At 41.6% G+C, this 16,096-nt stretch overlaps 1 protein-coding gene across 2 annotated transcripts in view; it reads right to left on the bottom strand.

Moving 5' to 3' along the window:
• The window catches only part of BACH2 (BTB domain and CNC homolog 2), a 355,721-nt gene that overhangs the window by 138,418 nt on the left and 201,207 nt on the right, over positions 1-16,096 (bottom strand). The gene's annotated exons all lie outside the window — the stretch shown is intronic.

The following is a 16,096-nucleotide window of genomic DNA, read 5'->3' as shown; positions in this document are numbered from 1 at the left end:
CAGGATCTCCAAATTCTTGTTTCTAAGGTTATTATTCACAAGCTCTTACAGAGGCAATTTTCTCAGTTTGGAGAGCAGTCAGGCTAGGAGCCTCACCTTTGCTGCGGAGACTGAGAAACTCACCACGTGATCACTCACACACCTGCTATTTCCTTCTGCATATCGCTTCTCTGCCTTCAGCCCCTTGGTCAATCCAACCTCCTCCCCTGTAAAAAGCGCACAATATCTCAAGGCTTCCCTGTAACCTCTGACAGGGGAACAAAGAAGAACACCTTTCACAAATCCATGCTATCAAAGGATAGAAGAGAGAACAGAACCTTCAGTAAAGAACACTAAACATCCCACCAGAAAGTCCCAAACAACCCTGAAAAGTGAGACTAAAACTACCAAAAGCTGACAGAGGGTAACAAGCATTATTTCCAACCCACATTTGTCCTTCTAAAAAAGCCAACCAAACTACAGAAAAAAAAAACAACCCTGGAATGTAGGAAATCTAACATCATTAACATATTTCCTGTCCTCACACAGCTTATAAAAAATGTTTCTGAGCTTTTCCCTGGCTCATTTACAATGACGAGAGGGAGCGAAAAGGAAATGCAACAGATGGGACTACCATCCTCTCTCGCAGCAATTTATCGCCACTTGAGGTAGCTTGGGCGAGATTTCAAACGTCTTTCAGTTGTACCAAGAGTTTATTCCTGCCCAAGAACAATGAAGACGAGGCTCCTTAAAAAAGCTGCAGGTTGTAAGCCATGTTTACTACTCTGTATTTTTGTTGTTTCTAAAAGAGATCATCCCAGCCTGCCTCCAACCCTCCCCAAACTGACTCCAGGAGGATTTAATCTGGTACTGATTTAGAGCTGACAGGTGGCACATGCATAATTAAAGATGACCTAACACAGAATGCTCTCATTCCTGGCATATTATCAGACACTTAAGCAAAGCAATTATCAGTAGGCAATCTTTTCTGTCAACAGAGATAGAGATGAAACATTTCTTCAATTAAGAGGATTCTGAAAGGATGCTGTATATATATCCATCTGCAAATACTTGAAAATCTTTAGAGTTTAATACTAAGTCAGCTCAACAAGCACCTCTGGCCAGTTAAATTGTGTTTTTTTCTCCCCCCTACTTTTCCTGGAAGGTAACATTTTTTTTTTTTTTTTTTTTTTGCTTTATCGAAGTAGGAGGGTCACATTTTAAGCATCAGAATCTTCAAAACAAATAATATGGGGGCATCATCAGAGACCTGATCCAAGCTGACAAGGAAATCTCTGCATTTTCCTGCCATTGCCTTGTTGGGGTTTACAAATATACCAAGCCTTCCTTACAGGTGCAAGGCAAAAAAGGGATATAGGCTTTAAATAAAAGTAAATTTAATTAAAAATTTCCTTTAAAGCAGGATTATCAGTGTTCCACCAATGTCAGAGGATTTAGAGAAGTACTGTCAAGCCTTAAAATTTCATCTTGAATCTAAGTGATTTAAAGAATTTTTTTTTCATTTGAAGAAATAAATATCATTCAAAGGAAGAAGGGTCTTGACCAAATGATGGATTTCCCATTTCAGGCAGAGGAGGGAAGAGGCACTGTATTCCCTAATAGAGGACTGTATTTTTTATAAATTATAGTGCATGTACTTTATCTAAATGAATGCATTTTAGCTTTCTTTAGAACAGAAATTGCTTTAATGTTATAGTGAGACAAGTGATTTTCTTTTCTTTTTTAAAAGGTGCTTTATACGTTAATGGGTTTTTTGAAGCCCGTGTAAAAACTGGCTTCCCTGAGACAGAGAACTTCACAACGTTTGTGGTGCATATTTTGCCACATTTCACAAGAGGTCTTATTGTTTAAATTCTTATATCCTTATGTCATCTGTGAACAAACGGCTTTATTGTTCATTTGAACGTGTCTTTATAGGATCTCTGGTGGTAGGGCTGATGTTGTTGTTTGCATTTTTTCCCTCATCAAGTCAGAACAAAAGTCCCTTTTTCTGCAGCACTGGGAACTCGGGAACACGGAGCGTGTGGCAGCTGTTTTCAGTTGGAAACACCATAATGATCATGTAAGTGAAGTGTTAACATTAATGGGCTGACTTCTGACAAGTAAATCAAGACCTATGGAAAAGTTTCTTCTACACCGCAGACTTCAAGGTAATGCAACATAGAAGCATTTCATAGGACAATTAGGAATCATCCAGTAAATTTAGAGGCTTGCCCTGCTGGGCAACAGGACTCAATTCCTTCCAAGATGTGTTTTCCTTGGAAGATACTCCATTCAGAATATTAGAGGAAAAATACCAGTAGTCTTTGGGGAAAGCATAATCAAGAGGAGAGGTGGTGGTGATGGCGGGATCATTAATGGGAGATTCAGCAGGACTCAAAGCTCAAGTTCATTATATTTCTCAGAACTAAGAATAGCTTCTGAATGAGTACTCACAATTCTCCATAGACCTATTCCTCCTAAGGAGCTCCCCCTTTCTCCCTTTCCAATTTTAATGTTAAAAAAAAGAAGAAAGAGAGAGAATGTAGTCAAACATGGGTAGGTAGGCAGGAACAAAGGAACCTCTACAGACTGGAGGAGCATCTAACCCAGCTCCATTTTAGATGCTGTTAAACACCTTCCATCAGGATTCAACTCAGAAAAACTCAAAAGATGTAGTTTGATAGCATGCTGCGTCAAGAAGCCGGGACAAAGAAATATGTCGCATGTGTATTATTAGGGCCAATGGCAAAACACATGGGATCTCCCAATCGATGTCATGGATGAAATGAAAATATAAGATATAAGGTACATACTACCATCAAAATAACATAATACAAAGGCAAAAAATTCTAGTAAGTTTATTTAGGGAGAGACTCTCATTTCACATACAACCTAAGGGTCCCAGACTTTTTGTGTCGCTTTAGTAAATAAGGCAATGACTATAAGCACAGTCTTTGTATGCTGAGGATGGCACGTGATACTAAGACATTTTGCATCTGCCTCTTACACTTAGTTATCACTTTAGAATCATCAACTAACAGCATTTTTAAAAATGTCATTAAGGTGATGGTACCTAACATAATACAGAAATATCAACCATCTTCCCAATATCAACCATTGTGAACCAAGGTTTCTCCTATCCACCCTCAACATTAGTTTTCCAAGTATCTTGGTTTTACTAAGTTTTATGTTTGGATGAATAAAATAAGATTGTAACTATGGCTACAAAATAAAGACTAAATTACAATACCCTGATATGGATCAAGTATTATTTTGGAAAGAATAAAAGTCAAATCCAAGGTATTATTGTCACTGCTATCTGTGTCCCCTGTTTCAGAAAGGTTGCTCAAAATCTGCAGTTTGGAAGCCTTATAGAGACACTCTGCAGAATACCATGTATTCTCCTTGTTAACAGAAGCATCAGAGATGCTTATCAGGTTTGTTTCACTAAGGACAAAATGTAACACGTATTTAAGAAAGTCCAAATGATGCAGTTTCAACTCTCTATCCATTCAGAGAGGACATCGGCTTTCTGGTTAAGAAGTGGCTGTGACTAATCCCGGAGCAGTTGGTATGGCTTTTTCAAGAACTGGCATTGGAGGTCAAAGTGGACAAAGTGCCCAGAACACCTCCAGTGGCCAAGAAGGCAGGGGTCCAATTGATGCTCTTATTTTCTTCTCCTAATATTTCCCCCCAAAAGGTGGCCTCACTTCACTGCGGGGGGATAAAAGAAAATAGAAGAAGCAAAAAAATAGTTTTTCTCCACAAACGGCACTCTAGGAATCAACTGTTCTTAACTTGGAATTCTTTCACGAAATGAAATGTTAGGCGCTGGTCAACTTGTTGCCCTTCAGGATGGAAGGTGATGAGAGGGAAAAAAATGATAGGACAGGATTAAAGAAACGTATGTTCTTATGAAGGCAGGGTGTTGGAAAAGAAACAATGTTACAGAGAGAAGGATGATTACATCCTCATAATGTACGTAGGATTGCCACCAAAAGAAAATAGACAAGGGCTAGGTTAGAAATGAACATCTAGTATCACCAGCTACAAATGACAAGAAAGGGAATCCAGCACTAACCAGTTTATACAAATCAACTTATATTTATTCCCTTGTGGTCAGTTGAAACCTATACCCCAGGAGACATGAGGTGCTTTCACATGTACACATTTGTAACCTCTGAAAACTAATTAACAAAGGAGAATATAAAACCGCCAGGTATAATGGAAACAGGTGACGTCCACCCCTGCAGCCAGCTGTGATGTAATATCTTCCGCTTGGTGCTGACAGCCTTCTCTTCCCTCCTCTCATTCCGACACAATGCCTTCAGGTCTGTCTAAGTAATGTAATTTACTGGAGTGGAATTCCCTTGATACCCTGGTGCAGCACTTGGTGACAGTATCATTTATACTGCACAGTGTCGTGGCCTGACACTGATCCATTGGCCTTCACGCCTCATTCATAGCAGAGTGTGTAATTCCACCTTCCACGGTACCCTTCTGGGGTGTGCGTGGACAAATTTACTCCATTCAGCCCTAATCACAAACCTCGGCTGAAATGCTCTCATTAGATTTCTATTTCTCACTCCAGATGTCAATCTTATTGAAAATGCCAATTTTCCCGAGGATTCATCCATTAGCAATAAACTCTAAAGCATTCCATGACTGAATGCATTAAACCGGCAATGAGGACATGCACTTAAAATACATCATTAGAGTAAATCTCCATTGCAAATGCTTTACGTTATTCAACCAAAGGAATAATGAGCCTAGCCCGGCCAGTACCCTCAAACTGCACATGAAGGATAGGTTAAAACTTGCTGTTATGCAGGAAGAAGCAGGCGGTATATCAACGAGATGAATTTCAGAATCTGTGTCATTCCTTAGGAAGGTGTGGTAGGAAATCACAGCCAGAGCCAAATTTATCACCTTCTTTTGTCTATGATTTTTACAGAAACTTCTGTCTGTGGCAAAGTGCAATAAGACAGGCAAAGATAATAGGGAGTAGGTGTGTTCATGGAGGGGATTGAGGCTGTATCTGCAATGCTAGGAACTTGTTAGTCACCTAGAATGATTTGCTTTGCCTGAAAAGCATTCTTCCATTTCTTTGAACAGGAAAAAGGAAAAACCAGCAGTGTCTGGATGCACTGAAAGAACCTGGGTCCCATTCCAATGAAAGAAAGGTTTTACTGGTGTAGTTAACCTGAGAAATATCTGCACCCCACCAGACTGATGGGTCCTAACATGAAAGATCCAGAAAATCCAATGATGATGTTAACATATACATTACATTACAAATCAGAGATTGTATCTGTGATTGGGGTGGCAGGACAGACCATGAAAAGAAAAATTTGGAGAGAAAAAATTTAAAACTACCAAAAGACATCAATTGATAAAAGCAAGCCGTCACTGCTTTATACCTGCACCATGTTTTAATTCCTTAGCTTATTGGTCTCATTTATCACTTCTGGCCAGGTCCCAAGTGAGGCCAAGTCAGGGTACAGTCATAATTTCTTTATTAATTTGATAAATGAAGGAACTGCATCCCAGGAAGGTCACGGAGGAGGCTGAAGAGTCTGACGTAAACTCCTTAGCATCTAATACTAAAGGTTAACCAAAAAAAGTTAAGTGATACCTACAGTGGTGACCTTATTACGAAATATACAATGTATTTATTTAATGGAAAACTTTGGTGGGCAGAAAAGGACTCCTAGAAGGGCAGGTATACATTACATTAAACAAAATAATTTGCACAAAATAATAAAAAGGAGAAGAAACAGTAATTGTTTTCTTCTTGTCAGCATCTGGTTATCTATAAGATTGATCAGATGTGATAACAGATGTGATATTGTCTACAGGGAATTAGACCACCATGGAAGCTAATTGCTCCTCAAGTTTTGCCCATTCCCCCCTGAAGTATTTAAAACCTTCCTTGATTATAACATTAGCGCTCTCTCTTTCATGATGTACATCAGCAGGTATTACAGTTAACATGCACAGATGTCAGAACTGAAATATCCACGTTTAAATAAAAAACAGTGAGAAGGTAAAAATAACTGATTATGTTCAACACAGGGCTCACCTTAAGAGGAAAGAGAGGCTTCCAGGGTGCTAATTTAATGGCAAAATAAAAAACTGAGCCCCTGGAGAGTATCAGCAGCCCATGAAGAGCCAAACTACTTGGGAAATGACCTGTAGCCTTCTGATTGAGAAACGATGAACAAGAGGCTGATCTTGTGTCCATTTAATTCCAAAATTTGTACTCCGAGCAGAGCGGGGAACCCCACAAATGCCCTGAAATTGTCCACCACATTCGTAGGATGCAACAGCACGAATAAGCATCACCATCAACCTTTTACTGAAGGCTGGCTTTGGGCTTCACGTACGTGATCTTACTGACTCCCCACCAGCAGCCTATGAGGTAGGCACTACCCCTGTTCCAGTTTTTAATGAAAGACATCCAGGCCTGGGAGAGGTTCAATAACGAGGTCAAGGTCAACAGGTAGCTAAGCCAAGATCTGAGGCTGGGTCCTCTTTCTCCCAAAGCTCTTGCCTCACTTTAACTACTCCTGCCTCACCATCTGCTGAGGTTGGAGACACCAGTGGGGAATGTGATCTGCAGTCATCAGTTTCCAGAAGCTTCTGGAATGACTGCTCTCTTGACTCATCTTATTTCCCAAATGACATCAAACTGCAAGGCTTTAGCACACTTGCAGACATTCTCGTTCTTTGGAAATGTCACAGCCACTCAGCCAGTAGAAAAGGGACAGCACCATCACTGGGATCACGGAGGCGCAAATTTCCCTGTGAACACCACCATCACCTCTCTTTGCTGTTTCTTGTAGCCACAAACCGACACATTACCACTTACTGTGGTTGCAGGAGACTCGGCCGTCAGATGAAGGGAGTTTTTACTTGGTTAACTGCCCCTCCGGCATCTGTGTCCAGAGCAGGCCTGTGCCCGCCACTGTCCCCGCCACCCCGTCCCTACGCCAACAAAAGGGTTCCAATCTCTCCGCAACACTGCTAAGAAATCCCTCCCTTGCTGTCCTATGAGTTGACAAGACACAACTTTCTAACAATGAGCCGAGAAGATGGATGCTGTAAAACAGCATTTCAAACAAGGCAATTACTCTTCAACAAAAGATTCAAGGATCCCGTCACTATTTCTTGCGACACAACTTGTTTGTGTATGAGTTGTGCCTTTCTTCCTTCAGAAGGGGAAAATGCTGATAAACTATCGCAAGCAGACACACAGCGCCCAAACCTGGCCGCCTTGCTGCTACTGCTGAAACAGAGACACATTTATTTCCCCAATGCACCACTTACCAGACAGATGCAAAGATGTGGGCAAGCCAGTCATCAGAATTAACAGAGTGATTGTGCTTGCACTACACATTCTGATTTGTATGAATCTTATTTTTAGCCACGCATAAAGGGCAATAAATGGAAAATCTTATTCTAACCGCTACTTTTTCTGGGCCACCCACACTGCTCCACCTACCGTACAAGTCCACAAATGTGAAAAAAAAACACACACACACATACAAAAAAAACAAAAAAAAACCCAAGCCAGGGTTCGTTCTAACAAGGGATGCAAAGTGGCTAAAATGTGTGACATTTTTTCCAGTTAGTGTTTGTACTTTCATCCTTTTTCCGTATCAGGACTTTCAGGGAAAATGACTTATCTCTGGGCATTTTCAGAGACTCCACGGTGGTGAGCTGGCAGCGCAGTGGCACGCGCGATCCGCCAGGCACCGCCACCGCCCTGTTGTGAGCTGCCTGTCAACCGGCTTCTAGCAAAGAAACGCACCCCAAACACATTTCTGTAAATTCGGGCAGATGATACCTACAACGTTTCGTTTTGCAACAAGCTCGGTGTTTTAAAAGTTCCTCTAATGAACAAAAGTGACATCAGAAACGGCAACGTCTCTAGAACAGAGCAGGCTGTCAAGAATGATTTTGCCAAGGTTAGGGCAATAGCGCTCGTCCTAGATCTGCTCTCAGGGTGCCGTGGGCCAACGCTCACCAAGGCACAGCATCCCCTTGCTGTCTCCCTTCCCTTCTCTGCATTTTCGTCTCTGTCTGTTCCATCCAGTTACTCCCCAAGCCTGCAGCTCCCCAAGCACGAATGCATACACGCTCTCCCTGCCAAGCGGAGCCGCTGGTGTTGAGAAACACCCACCTTGAGAGCAAATAAGAAAAAAAAAAAATTGAGGAAGAGGATGTTTTCTGGGGGCATAGAGAGGACAGAGATGAGAGTCTATTTTTTTATCATCATCTCTTTAGACTTTTCATGAAAAGTTAAGTCATTAAGGTCCCTGGGTACCAATCCGAATGCATGTTCCTCTGAGCCCTCTGCAAAGCACAGCAGCAAACACACGCAGATAAGGATTAATATTTAAAAGTCAGTTCCACCAAATAATGAAGACACGAAAAGAGTCAACGCTGAGAAAGGCATCTTTACCTGTGTGCTTGCTCATTATCCAGAAACTAGAGGAAATGCTGTCATCGCCAGTAGCTACACGACGCCCTGCAGAGCTCACACCTCCTTCTGAAGAGTAGCGCTGATGAGATGGATGAGAAAATCTTTCGGGGCTTAGAGTCCACTAGCGTCAGAATCTCTGACTAGTGTTGTAAAAACACGGGTAATTAAGTGTTACAAAAAAGTGGGTCATCCACGACTGAGGGAGAGCCACACCTCCCCACGCTAGACTCCAAATGACTGTGCTGTGACAGGGTGGGAGGGGTCTGAACACAGCGAAAGCAAAACTTTTATGTGGTGAGGAGCGTTTTAGTTTTCACTGGTTTAGGTTAGAGAAAGTTAATCTCAATGTCAACTGCAAACCAACTAAAACTTCTTAGTGAGTTTTTGAAGTTTTACAACAAATGCTGGCTGTTCGTGTCACGGGAAATTCAGAGTCAGTGTCACAAACAGTCCAAGGGACAGTCTTAGGTTTCTGTGACATGCCCGCCGCGACGAGCAAACGCCGTGACTCAGGGAAGCAAGGAGGTCAAACCAAAACTGAAGGCAAGGAACCGAGTTCTCACTATCCACACGAGCATCTCCTCCTCCAAGGGAGGATCAAAGCACTGCAGACCACCTCCCACACCAGTACCCAATCCGGGCATTCGATACAATTGCGGGCATTTACCAAAGCATCTTTCGATTACTGTCTGAAGAAGGCAGGATATATATACCTGGACTGAGCGCATTCGTTCATCTGTCACTCAAGAGCTACAGAACTTTTAATTCAAATCAGTACCCACTGTGTCCCTATTATATACAAGGACACAAAGGATGAGAAGGGATGCAGAGGGAAGAACTTAGAAGGACCTGCTTTTAAAGAACCTAAGTCTTGTACAGAGGATGCTAAGACCTCGCCACACCCAATGCCTAATAAGGATCATTCTTAAAACACAAAATCTCTTCCAGCAGCTGTTTACTAAACACTTTCTATTCTACTGACGTAAGGTTTGTGGGTGGCATCCCTTCAACCTTTCTCAGATGACTCCTTTTAACAATCCTCTTAATTTTAATCTGGGTTTTCTTTCAGTGTTCAAAGCCCTTCCTAACTTTGGCTAAGAGTCAGGATTCATCCTGATCCAAAGTCGAGCTCTCCAAAGGGAAGCACAGAGATATGCAGCACAACCCACGCCACAGCCCGAACACCGTACCAGAGGAATCTGAAGAGAAGTTTCTTTGAAGGGGGATAAAGCATGAAGAGTTGAAGGAAAACTCTCTCTGGTTCATAGCACAAGAAGGGCTATATCTGAACGTAAAACTGGAATTTTATTGGAGTCCACATTGTTTGGAGTATGGCTGGGGGATGGGGGGAATTTGGGTAATCAACCTTTCCCACTTCTGCCAAATTGTCTTAGAGTGTATCAACTGTGAATTTTTAAATACCTAGAACACAGTCAGCTGATCTAACACTAAAACCATCTTGGTCCTCAGTAAATCTTTCTTTTATGATTCCAGAGGCCCACTAGGATCTTGCAGGGCCACTCAAAAATTATTTTTATTGACAGAATACAGAAATGAAAAAAAAAAAACCAGTTAATAGTGATTTTCACTCCATAAAGACACTGGTGAGTCTACAGAGGTATCTGTCCTTGCAAGAGTTGATGACTGTAATTTGAAGGGAGAAAAATAAGCGACTAGGCGATCACTGTCCTAGAAAATGATATCAAAGGCATCATTCCTGAACTCCACCAATTTGTGGGATGTCAGCAGGCCAGAGTACTGCTTGTAAATTGGGAATTAGTTGATAAAATGAAAAAAAGTCTGGAAAAATACACAGAAGTAGGAGTTAACAGGTAGGCTGTATCTGGGTAGCTGGATGAAAGGTAACTTATTTTCTTTATTCTCTTCTGTTATTTTATAAGTTTTGTACAATAAACATGTATTACTTTTATAATCGGGAAAATAAAGCTACTTCTGTTTTGATAAAAGGAAACAATTCTCTGATTCTGCTCTTTCTAGTCACTAAGAACACTTCATACATTGGATCTAGTATAGTCATCTGGGCTGGTGACAAAGCAGACATGAAATACAGGGAAAATCTGCTAGAAACAATAGATTATAGCTTCTAGTTAAGCATGACAAGGACGCTTAAGAATCCTGCTACACTACAGAGCTTTGCAAATACTTTTCTTCCTCACCATGACCATGGTCTGGGCACTCTCCAGCTGTACCAGAGCTCCACCCGCCAGGGGCCTCACAGTGATCAGTTTAACGGGGGTGTCCTTGGAAGAGGGTAGCTATCCCTTGGGTTAAATTACGGCTCAGAAAGAGACTTGTCACTTCCTTAGTAGAGGCACATCCAAAAAAGAGCACACAAATAATTTCGAAAAAGCAAGATTGGAAATTAATTAGAATAAGGTGACAAACTATTCGTACTACAACTGACATCACTTGGTGTCCAGCTCTGTCACATGCATGGCTGAGTTTATTTGGAGATTCGCAGAGAATAACACCTTTTGAAATTTGGACCTGTATATTACCATGCTGGTCACATCACCCCTATCTGTACCATGAGCGTATACGCAGAGAATGAAAATTAATTTTGATGATGCCTTGAGCAGAACATAATTGTGAAACAATATGTTATAAATAATCACGTACATTCTTTAAAAAAGAAACAGAATGGCTTCAAAAGTATGCCAATGGTTCCCCAATGACAATAAGAACTAAATATATATGTTCATGAAATTGTTTTATCACCAATCTTATCGTTAACATCACAACTTTTAGAGCGCTTCCAAACATAATAAACAGAATAAATGTAAACAGAATATCTGAGATTTAAACTCTGGCACTGGAAAGGTGGTAAAAGCCAAAACTTGCACGGTTTCTCAAGAATAAAAATGAATTGTATATTTTTCTATTCTAAGTCAACATCTTTAGATTATTATTAAGACACGAAAATAGGTACAATAAAACCTCAGTTGATTAGACTATTTGAAGACAAGATGAGTTTTTGGTTTGTTTCAGTTTTCCGGTGAATTGACAGACAGTTAGAAAATGCTTTTTGTTGAAAACGTTTCCAAAGCAGTTTCTTTTCCTAATTATAAAGGATTTAACCATTCTCAGTGATTCAGCAGGTCAGTGTCACCAACTACAAATATCCTCCAGGGTATATTCTCTACCTTTACTAAACCAAAGCTATCTTGTTTTCTGAATCTTTATCACTGAAAAAGGGAAGTGGGATGTGAGCGGTAGGGTGGGGTATGGGAGGGGTGGGTAGGAAGTATGAAGGCTAGTTAATTCAGGGTTCTGGTTACTTGGGTCCCAGGTAGCTGAGCCATCGCTAAATACGAATTCAGTGCCTGTAAACAGGCACATCTGATTCTTGGGGCCATGAGAGCTGACCAGGAGAGCCCCCGAGGGTCGGTCTTTGTTGGTTTTCTCTACCTCATGGCTTTTCCTCTGGGTGACTGTTGAGGGGAATCTGTGTCAGGGTCTCCATCCAGAAATCATGGTCTCCAAACTCCTGGGGTCGAATTTGTTTTGATTAGAGTCTGTATCTATGTCGTTTCAACTCACGCTTAGGGTGCCGGTAGCTACGTGTGATGTCAAAGATGAATAAGCACCTACTTCTCCTCTCTCTTAGACTTTGCTCACCTGGATTTTCTTTTCTATAAAAACCTTTAATTCCAGTTTTTTGATATTTTAGCAGCTCCCTATGGCAACTGACTCCAAAACCTTTGTTGCTACGCCCTGTTGGCCATCACCTAAGTGAAAAGCATGGAGAGTTTATTTCTAAGCAGGTCTGGGAAGTTGGGGGTGGGAACAAGCGACTGATTTAGATGTACTGTACTTCAACTTTGATGACTTTATTTCACCTCTTTTTTGGTTATACCTTTTCCTTGAGCCAAATGCATACGTACGCATGTATGTATGTACATATATGTATACAATATGTATGTATGTAGACGTATATAATGCACACACATGCACGCTCACATATCTAAGTGATTCTGATGTCTTAAGGAGGAAGCGGGATAATTTAGGACAGAGGTTTTTAAGCTCTTTGAAACTATGGATCCTTATGCACCGCTCTTCAGGAATTACAATCCCTGGTCAGACCTAAGGGCAGGGCCTGAAAGGAGTAAAGTAAAATAGTAAAGTAGTAAAGGAGACCTGAGGGAAACATGGCTACTAGCCCCGTGAGAATTCACTGATCATTCTGCAAGGCCAGCTTTCTAGAAACCTAGAATAAAAAGCAAAATCCCCCCCAAAGTAGGGCCCAAATGGACTTAGTGGGTTCAATCCTGCATATTTCTCACAAGCCTGCAGGTCACTCCTACAATTGTTTTGTGATTTATGGGTACCATAATGCCCAATATTACAGAGATTTGGTGATGGGGGATGAACTGTACTTCATCGGGAGAATGTCAAACAGGCATTATAATTAGAAGCCCTGTTGCAGGAGAACTATTTGCTAGTAATTTTCTTTCCAAGTTTCCATTTTCTACTAGGCTTCAGTCTATGGCAAGTCTATATCCCCTGGTTCCTGCTTCCACATCCGCCTCCACTGCTAAGACCTGTCACCTGCCGCCACGAGACACACATCCTGGGGCGCGGTACACGGACTCATTTATGATGACACAATTCACATGAACTGCAGCAGCCCCATGACAGGAACACAGGAGGGTACACGTCCCCTCCATGACAGTGACGCAGCTTTCCTGCGTGTGTAAACGGCTTTTTGAAAGAGATGATGGTCATTGATGGCAAATTTCCCTAGTGGTTTCTGACAAATATGTCCTTGTCCCCATAGGAAACCTATTCCTAAGACTGAAGTCTAACATTCTGCAGGTCCCTTACATTTGCCCAAAGGGGGCCAGGGTAGTGTCAGGGCTCATGGAGGTGTGAGGGACACAGCCATCTGTGCCTCTTCTGCCCTCCCAAACTATAGCAGCCCTGTCAAGCACTATTTAGTATTCTGCCCAGTATTCTTAGAAGGAAAGTAAGCTCTGGTATTCAGGGGTTTTTGTGTGTGTGGTAAAATACACATACCATAACATTTACAACGTAAATCATTTTTAAGAGTACAGGTCAGGGCTTCCCTGGTGGCGCAGTAGTTGAGAATCTGCCTGCCAATTGAGGGGACATGGGTTCGAGCCCTGGTCTGGGAAGATCCCACATGCCGCGGAGCAACAGAGCCCGTGAGCCACAACTACTGAGCCTGCGTGTCTGGAGCCTGTGCTCCGCAACAAGAGAGGCCGCGATAGTGAGAGGCCCGCGCACCGCGATGAAGAGTGGCCCCCGCTCGCTGCAACTAGAGAAAGCCCTCGCACAGAAACAAAGACCCAACACAGCCAAAAATAAATAAATTAATTAATAAAAAAAAAAAAAAAGAGTACAGGTCAGTTGCATTAAGTACATTCACATTATTGTGTAACTATCACCACCATCCATCTCCAGAGCTTTTCCATCTTCCCGAAGTGAAACTCTGTACCCATTAAACACTAACTTCCCTTTCTCCTTTATTCCCAGCGCCTGGCAACCACCCTTCTAAATACTTTCTGACTATGACTTTGACTAGTCTAGGTACCTCATATAAGTGGGATCATATAATATTTGTCATTTTGTGTCTGGCTTATTTCACTTGGTATCTTCATGTTTCATCCACGTTGGAGCATGTGTCAGAATTTCATATTTTTAAGACTGAATAATATTCCATTGTATGTATATACCACATTTTCTTTATTCATTCATTGCTGATAGAAACTTGAGTTGCTTCCACCTTTGGGCTATTGTGAATAATGCTGTATGAACATGAGTGTACAAACACCTGTTCAAGACCCTGCTTTCACTTCTTTTATACCCAGAAGTGGAACTGCTGGATCATATGGTCGTTCTGTGTTTAAATTTTTGAGGAATCATCATACCGTTTGGTATTCAGTTTTTTTAAATTAATAAACTTAATGTCTTAGTGCAGTTTTAGGTTGACAGCAAAACTGCAGGGAAAGCACCATGGGGTCCCACATACCCCTCACCTCCACACGCATGATATTTTTATAGAGATGCGCTAGGCACTTGGTGCCTTGAGTGTTTCGCCCAAGGCTGCAGTGAGAGCTTCAGGCAGGTGGTGCCAGGGCCGGCAGGAGTCTGCAGCTCCAAGTTGCCTGAGGTGTCACGGCAGCCTTCTACCTGTGCTGGCTCGTAGTTATTAAACTGACTGACATCAGAGGTCATCCATCAGGAAAACCTGCAGCGTAAACGTGGACACTCACAGACGCCAAAGCAGGAAAGGAGGAGGGAGATTAAGGAGCCTTCGATCCAACCCATTTCTTTTACTTCTTGGTGAAGATGCTTCATAAACTGAAACTTCCCAGAATGCTGTACAGAATAGCCAATCAGGGCTTGAAGGAGATGTTACCGTTGGTAAGGGTAGAGCGATAATAGGTAATTACATCGCTCACAACTCTGTCAGCCCTAATACCAACCCTGTTACCAGCCCTTTGGGCAGCTCCCAGAAGACAGCTCCGGATTAATTCCTTTTAGAACTCTTTCATCACCTCTTGCTTTTCTGGTCTTATTTGTCTGATTTTGTGATTTTTATTTTAAACACATGCACTTAAATCTATCTCCGAGATTTTGGGCTCCGTTAACGTTTAGGCAATAGATAATGCTCCTTCATTACATATCTGCTTGGGAGTTGCTTTATTAAAAGTGATTATTCTCAATTTCAGAGAGTTATAGTAAAAGAAGTGTAAGCCCTAAGTGCTACTTTGAATGATAACATTTACCACATTGAAGTAAAATGTTATAAATCACAATACTTATCCACAGATTCAAAATGCCCAGAAATTTCTCAAACATTTCCTGGACAGCATCGCTCAGACTATTTTTACACTCACATTGACTCAATGAAACAAAAGAAAACATGTTGTGTAAAACTCCTACATTGAAAGCTTAGAAATATACAAAATGCATATAGGTTCACAGGCACATCTGTACATTTGCATGTATGCTCCCGTATACCCTAGTGTGCATTTGTTGAGCCAAACTCTTCTACTTTACTCTATTAACATGGAATAAATTGTTCTTGTCCTCGGCAGAGAGGTGACCGGCTTGTTCCAAAGCTAACACAGTAACGTGCTGATCTTCCAAATATGTCAGTCCTAAGGACTTAAAACCCCACAAAACCCTGGACTTGCTGGCTTGGACTGTTTATTAGAGGTGCACCTTCCTTCCCATATGTGATTTGTAAATCAAGTCACATTTAAGTGTATGAGAGGAAGGATCATACTGGGATGATTCACTTTGAAAGGGAACAATATATTTCCCAGTCCAGGGGGAAAAAGATTTTCTCTTTTGAGTGTGTCTAAAAGCATGATGAGGACACCTGCAAAAGGACCGTAGCTGTCATTTTAGCCTGTTAACAGCACTGTTAGTTAACCCTGTTGAAAGCCAAGGGCAAAGAGTGGCTGGTACTCACGCCTCTGGAGTCGAGCTGGCACAGAATAAAGACATCTACTTGGCTGGACTTTCAAAGGTGACAGTGCTGAGAAGACCTTAACATTCTCTCTTCTGAGAGATGAGTCCATGTATTAAGTAAAGCACCACTATCTTAATTTAGTGATGTTTCATACACTTTTC

This window comes from Balaenoptera musculus, chromosome 12 (assembly GCF_009873245.2).
Source record: "Balaenoptera musculus isolate JJ_BM4_2016_0621 chromosome 12, mBalMus1.pri.v3, whole genome shotgun sequence".
NCBI lineage: Eukaryota > Metazoa > Chordata > Mammalia > Artiodactyla > Balaenopteridae > Balaenoptera > Balaenoptera musculus.
This window is presented reverse-complemented; position numbering and strand designations above follow the sequence as displayed.